Raw genomic sequence first — 8,299 nt, 5'->3', positions numbered from 1 at the left:
AGACACCTCTCTCTCTCCTTCCTGAGGGGCAGGCTTGGTCTGTAGGCCACATCAGACACCTCTCTCTCTCCTTCCTGAGGGGCAGGCTTGGTCTGTAGGCTATATCAGACACCTCTCTCTCTCCTCCCTGACAGGCAGGCTTGGTCTGTAGTCTATATCAGACACCTCTCTCTCTCCTTCCTGACGGGCAGGCTTGGTCTGTAGGCTATATCAGACACCTCTCTCTCTCCTTCCTGACAGGCAGGCTTGGTCTGTAGTCTATATCAGACACCTCTCTCTCTCCTTCCTGACGGGCAGGCTTGGTCTGTAGGCTATATCAGACACCTCTCTCTCTCCTTCCTGACAGGCAGGCTTGGTCTGTAGGCTATATCAGACACCTCTCTCTCTCCTTCCTGATGGGCAGGCTGACTTCCTCCACCTATTGGTTGTTGGTCTGTTTTCACCAGACAACACTTTCTCTCCTCATCCACACACTGCATACGCTACTGGTCCTACAGCCGTTGACAGCTTATGTTACATTTGAGTATTTACTATTATTTAGTTTAATAAATGTATTCCTTTTTCCATTTAAGCCATTTCCAGTCTCCCTTTGCTGTTAGGAACGATGAGCCAGGTCCTAACTGTGTGTTAAATATGTCTATTTCTATGCACCTCAGTGAGAAGACAGTGGGTAACAGATGAGCTCCTTCAGGATATAGAGGGTCTTTAAATATCTCTCTGGATTAATAATGTAGCACAGACTGATCTGTCTTTAACAATGACTACCTCATTACCCCCCCCCTCTCTTTCTTTGTCTTTAACAATGACCTCATCACCCCCCCTCTCTCTGTCTTTAACAATGACCTCATCACCCTCTCTCTCTTTTTGTCTTTCACAATGACCTCATCATCCCCTCTCTCTGTCTTTAACAATGACCTCATCACCCTCCCCTCACTCTCTCGCTGTCTTTAACAATGACCTCATCACCCTCCCCTCACTCTCTCGCTGTCTTTAACAATGACCTCGTCACCCTCCCCTCACTCTCTCGCTGTCTTTAACAATGACCTCGTCACCCTCCCCTCACTCTCTCGCTGTCTTTAACAATGACCTCTTCACCCTCCCCTCACTCTCTCGCTGTCTTTAACAATGACCTCGTCACCCTCCCCTCACTCTCTCTCCGTCTTTAACAATGACCTCATCACCCTCCCCCTCTCTCACACACACAGACACACGCTACACACAGACACACGCTACACACAGACACACGCTACACACAGACACACGCTACACACAGACACACGCTACACACACACACATCCTCACACACAGACACACGCTACATACAGACATCCTCACAAACAGACACACGCTACACACAGACAGATCCTCACACACAGACACACGCTACACACAGACACACGCTACACACAGACACACGCTACACACAGACACACGTTACACACAGACACACGCTACACACAGACACACGCTACACACAGACACACGCTACACACAGACACACGCTACACACAGACACACGTTACACACAGACACACGCTACACACACACACATCCTCACACACAGACACACGCTACACACAGACACACGCTACACACACAGACATACGCTACACACACACACACATCCTCACACACAGACACACGCTACACACAGACATCCTCACACACAGACACACGCTACACACACACACACACGCTACACACAGACACAAGCTACACACAGACACACGCTACACACAGACACACACTACACACAGACACACGCTACACACAGACACACGTTACACACAGACACACGCTACACACACAGACACACGCTACACACAGACACACGCTACACACAGACACACGCTACACACACAGACACACGCTACACACAGACACACGCAACACACACACACACGCTACACACACAGCCACACGCTACACACACAGATACACACTACACACAGACATACGTTACACACAGACACACGCTACACACAGACACACGCTACACACAGACACACGCTACACACAGACACACGTTACACACAGACACACGCTACACACACAGACACACGCTACACACACAGACACACGCTACACACACAGATACACGCTACACACAGACACACGCTACACACAGACACACGCTACACACACAGACACACGCTACACACACACACATCCTCACACAGACACACGCTACACACAGACATCCTCACACACAGACACACGCTACACACAGACACATCCTCACACAGAGACACACGCTACACACAGACACACGCTACATACAGACACACGCTACACACAGACACACGCTACACACAGACACACGCTACACACAGACACACGCTACACACAGACACACGCTACACACAGACACACGTTACACACACAGATACACGCTACACACAGACACACGCTACACACAGACACACGCTACACACACAGACACACGCTACACACACACACATCCTCACACAGACACACGCTACACACAGACATCCTCACACACAGACACACGCTACACACAGACACATCCTCACACAGAGACACACGCTACACACAGACACACGCTACATACAGACACACGCTACACACAGACACACGCTACACACAGACACACGCTACACACAGACACACGCTACACACAGACACACGCTACACACAGACACACGCTACACAAAGACACACGCTACACACAGACACACGCTACACACAGAAAAACGCTACACACAGACACACGTTACACACAGACACACGCTACACACACAGACACACGCTACACACAGACACACGCTACACACAGACACACGCTACACACACAGACACACGCTACACACAGACACACGCTACACACACAGACACACGCTACACACACAGACACACGCTACACACACAGATACACGCTACACACAGACACACACTAAACACAGACACACGCTACACACACAGACACACGCTACACACACAGACACACGCTACACACACAGATACACGCTACAAACAGACACACGCTACACACACACACACGCTACACACACAGCCACACGCTACACACACAGATACACACTACACACAGACATAAGTTACACACAGACACACGCTACACACACAGACACACGCTACACACACAGACACACACTACACACAGACACACGCTACACACAGACACACGCTACACACAGACACACGCTACACACACAGACACACGCTACACACACAGACACACGCTACACACACAGACACACGCTACACACAGACACACGCTACACACAGACACACGCTACACACAGACACACGTTACACACAGAGACACGCTACGCACACAGACACACGCTACACACAGACACACGCTACACACAGACATCCTCACACACAGACACACGCTACACACAGACACGTGTTACACACAGACACACGCTACACACAGACACACGCTACACACAGACACACGCTACACACAGACACACGTTACACACAGAGACGCTACACACACAGACACACGCTACACACAGACACACGCTACACACAAACACACGCTACACACAGACACACGCTACACACAGACACACGCTACACACAGACACACGCTACACACACACACACACGCTACACACAGACACACGCAACACACAGACACACGCTACACACACAGATACACGTTACACACAGACACACGCTACACACACAGACACACACTACACACACAGATACACGTTACACACAGACACACGCTACACACACAGACACACGCTACACACAGACACGCGTTACACACAGACACACGCTACACACAGACACACGCTACACACAGACACACGTTACACACAGACACACGCTACACACAAACACACGCTACACACACACACGCTACACACAGACACACGCTACACACAGACATCCTCACACACAGACATACGCTACACACAGACACACGTTACACACAGACACACGCTACACACACATCACGCTGTCTGCTGCGCAGACTCTTATTATGATTGCCAATTCCCCAAAACACGTTTGGGCTATAAATGTTGCATTATACTTCTGATGCTAAAATATTTATTAAATTGCTACTTTATGTTGATATTCTATTATGTCTGTCTGCTCGGGGGGAGGGGGGACAGGAGAGCAGAGTGTCTGGGAAATATATATAGAGACAAAACAGCGGGTATTAGTATAGATATATAGAGACAGAACAGCGGGTATTAGTATAGATATATAGTGACAGAACAGCGGGTATTAATATAGATATATAGAGACAGAACAGCGGGTATTAGTATAGATATATAGTGACAGAACAGCGGGTATTAGTATAGATATATAGAGAGAGAACAGCGGGTATTAGTATAGATATATAGAGACAGAACAGCGGGTATTAGTATAGATATATAGAGACAGAACAGCGGGTATTAGTATAGATATATAGTGACAGAACAGCGGGTATTAGTATAGATATATAGAGACAGAACAGCGGGTATTAGTATAGATATATAGAGACAGAACAGCGGGTATTAGTATAGATATATAGTGACAGAACAGCGGGTATTAGTATAGATATATAGAGACAGAACAGCGGGTATTAGTATAGATATATAGAGACAGAACAGCGGGTATTAGTATAGATATATATAGAGAGTAGATCAGGTATTAGTATAGATATATAGAGACAGAACAGCGGGTATTAATATAGATATATAGAGAGTGAACAGCGGGTATTAGTATAGATATATAGTGACAGAACAGCGGGTATTAGCATAGATATATAGAGAGTGAACAGCGGGTATTAGTATAGATATGTAGTGACAGAACAGCGGGTATTAGTATAGATATATAGAGACAGAACAGCGGGTATTAGTATAGATATATAGAGACAGAACAGCGGGTATTAGTATAGATATATAGAGACAGAACAGCGGGTATTAGTATAGATATATAGAGACAGAACAGCGGGTATTAGTATAGATATATAGAGACAGAACAGCGGGTATTAGTATAGATATATAGTGACAGAACAGCGGGTATTAGTATAGATATATAGAGACAGAACAGCGGGTATTAGTATAGATATATAGAGACAGAACAGCGGGTATTAGTATAGATATATATAGAGAGTAGATCAGGTATTAGTATAGATATATAGAGACAGAACAGCGGGTATTAGTATAAATATATATAGAGAGTAGATCAGGTATTAGTATAGATATATAGAGACAGAACAGCGGGTATTAGTATAGATATATAGAGACAGAACAGCGGGTATTAGTATAGATATATATAGAGAGTAGATCAGGTATTAGTATAGATATATAGAGACAGAACAGCGGGTATTAGTATAGATATATAGTGACAGAACAGCGGGTATTAGTATAGATATATAGAGACAGAACAGCGGGTATTAGTATAGATATATAGAGACAGAACAGCGGGTATTAGTATAGATATATAGAGACAGAACAGCGGGTATTAGTATAAATATATAGAGACAGAACAGCGGGTATTAGTATAAATATATAGTGACAGAACAGCGGGTATTAGTATAGATATATAGAGACAGAACAGCGGGTATTAGTATAAATATATAGTGACAGAACAGCGGGTATTAGTATAGATATAGAGACAGAACAGCGGGTATTAGTATAAATATATAGTGACAGAACAGCGGGTATTAGTATAGATATATAGTGACAGAACAGCGGGTATTAGTATAAATATATAGTGACAGAACAGCGGGTATTAGCATAGATATTACATTTACATTTTAGTCATTTAGCAGACGCTCTTATCCAGAGCGACTTACAGTAGAGTGCATACATTTTTTTAATGACATTTTACATACTGAGACAAGGATATCCCTACCGGCCAAACCCTCCCTAACCCGGACGACGCTATGCCAATTGTGCGTCGCCCCACGGACCTCCCGGTTGCGGCCGGCTGCGACAGAGCCTGGGCGTGAACCCAGAGACTCTGGTGGCGCAGCTAGCACTGCGATGCAGTGCCTTAGACCACTGCCCCTCCCGGGAGATATATAGTGACAGAACAGCGGGTATTAGCATAGATATATAGAGAGTGAACAGCGGGTATTAGTATAGATATATAGTGACAGAACAGCGGGTATTAGTATAGATATATAGTGACAGAACAGCGGGTATTAGTATAGATATATAGTGACAGAACAGCGGGTATTAGTATAGATATATAGTGACAGAACAGCGGGTATTAGTATAGATATATAGAGAGTGAACAGCGGGTATTAGTATAGATATATAGAGACAGAACAGCGGGTATTAGTATAGATATATAGTGACAGAACAGCGGGTATTAGTATAGAAATATAGTGACAGAACAGCGGGTATTAGCATAGATATATAGAGACAGAACAGCGGGTATTAATATAGATATATAGAGAGAGAACAGCGGGTATTAGTATAGATATATAGAGACAGAACAGCGGGTATTAGTATAGATATATAGAGACATGACAGCGGGTATTAGTATAGATATATATAGAGAGTAGATCAGGTATTAGTATAGAAATATAGTGACAGAACAGCGGGTATTAGTATAGATATATAGAGACAGAACAGTGGGTATTAGTATAGATATAGAGACAGAACAGCGGGTATTAATATAGATATCTCAGTCCACACCCACTTCTCTTTGTCCACCAAGCCGTCATACCGGTTTAGCCCACTAGGGAATCTTTCCTATCATTTGTTAGTAACAGATCTACTGTTATCCTGCCGTGGCTAACAAAGACTGCAGGTCACATCTCGATGGGACCTGGCTACATAGGGTCAGGAAGATAGTAGATGGGACCTGGCTACATAGGGTCAGAAGGATAGTAGATGGGACCTGGCTACATAGGGTCAGAAGGATAGTAGATGGACCTGGCTACATAGGGTCAGAAGGATAGTAGATGGGACCTGGCTACATAGGGTCAGAAGGATAGTAGATGGGACCCGGCTACATAGGGTCAGAAGGATAGTAGATGGGACCTGGCTACATAGGGTCAGAAGGATAGTAGATGGGACCTGGCTACATAGGGTCAGAAGGATAGTAGATGGGACCTGGCTACATAGGGTCAGAAGGATAGTAGATGGGACCTGGCTACATAGGGTCAGAAGGATAGTAGATGGGACCTGGCTACATAGGGTCAGAAGGATAGTAGATGGGACCTGGCTACATAGGGTCAGAAGGATAGTAGATGGGACCTGGCTACATAGGGTTAGAAGGATAGTAGATGGGACCTGGCTACATAAGGTCGGAAGGATAGTAGATGGACCTGGCTACATAGGATCAGAAGGATAGTAGATGGACCTGGCTACATAGGATCAGAAGGATAGTAGATGGTCCTGGCTACATAGGGTCAGAAGGATAGTAGATGGACCTGGCTACATAGGGTCAGAAGGATAGTAGATGGGACCTGGCTACATAGGGTCAGAAGGATAGTAGATGTGACCTGGCTACATAGGGTCAAAAGGATAGTAGATGGGACCTGGCTACATAGGATCAGAAGGATAGTAGATGGGACCTGGCTACATAGGGTCAGAAGGATAGTAGATGTACCTGGCTACATAGGGTCAGAAGGATAGTAGATGGGACCCGGCTACATAGGGTCAGAAGGATAGTAGATGGGACCTGGCTACATAGGGTCAGAAGGATAGTAGATGGACCTGGCTACATAGGGTCAGAAGGATAGTAGATGGGACCTGGCTGCATCGGGTCAGAAGGATAGTAGATTGGACCTGGCTACATAGGGTCAGAAGGATAGTAGATGGGACCTGGCTACATAGGGTCAGAAGGATAGTAGATGGGACCCGGCTACATAGGGTCAGAAGGATAGTAGATGGGACCCGGCTACATACGGTGAGAAGGATAGTAGATGGGACCTGGCTACATAGGGTCAGAAGGATAGTAGATGGGACCTGGCTACATTGGGTCAGAAGGATAGTAGATGGGACCTGGCTACATAGGGTCAGAAGGATAGTCGATGGGACCTGGCTACATAGGGTCAGAAGGATAGTAGATGTGACCTGGCTACATAGGGTCAGAAGGATAGTAGATGGGACCTGGCTACATAGGGTCAGAAGGATAGTAGATGGGACCTGGCTACATAGGGTCAGAAGGATAGTAGATGGTACCTGGCTACATAAGGACAGGAGATAGGATCTGGCTACATAGGGTCAGAAGGATAGTAGATGGGACCTGGCTACATAGGGTCAGAAGGATAGTAGATGGGACCTGGCTACATAGGGTCAGAAGGATGGTAGATGGGACCTGGCTACATAGGGTCAGAAGGATACTA

This window comes from Salvelinus fontinalis, chromosome 31, assembly GCF_029448725.1.
Source record: "Salvelinus fontinalis isolate EN_2023a chromosome 31, ASM2944872v1, whole genome shotgun sequence".
NCBI lineage: Eukaryota > Metazoa > Chordata > Actinopteri > Salmoniformes > Salmonidae > Salvelinus > Salvelinus fontinalis.
This window is presented reverse-complemented; position numbering follows the sequence as displayed.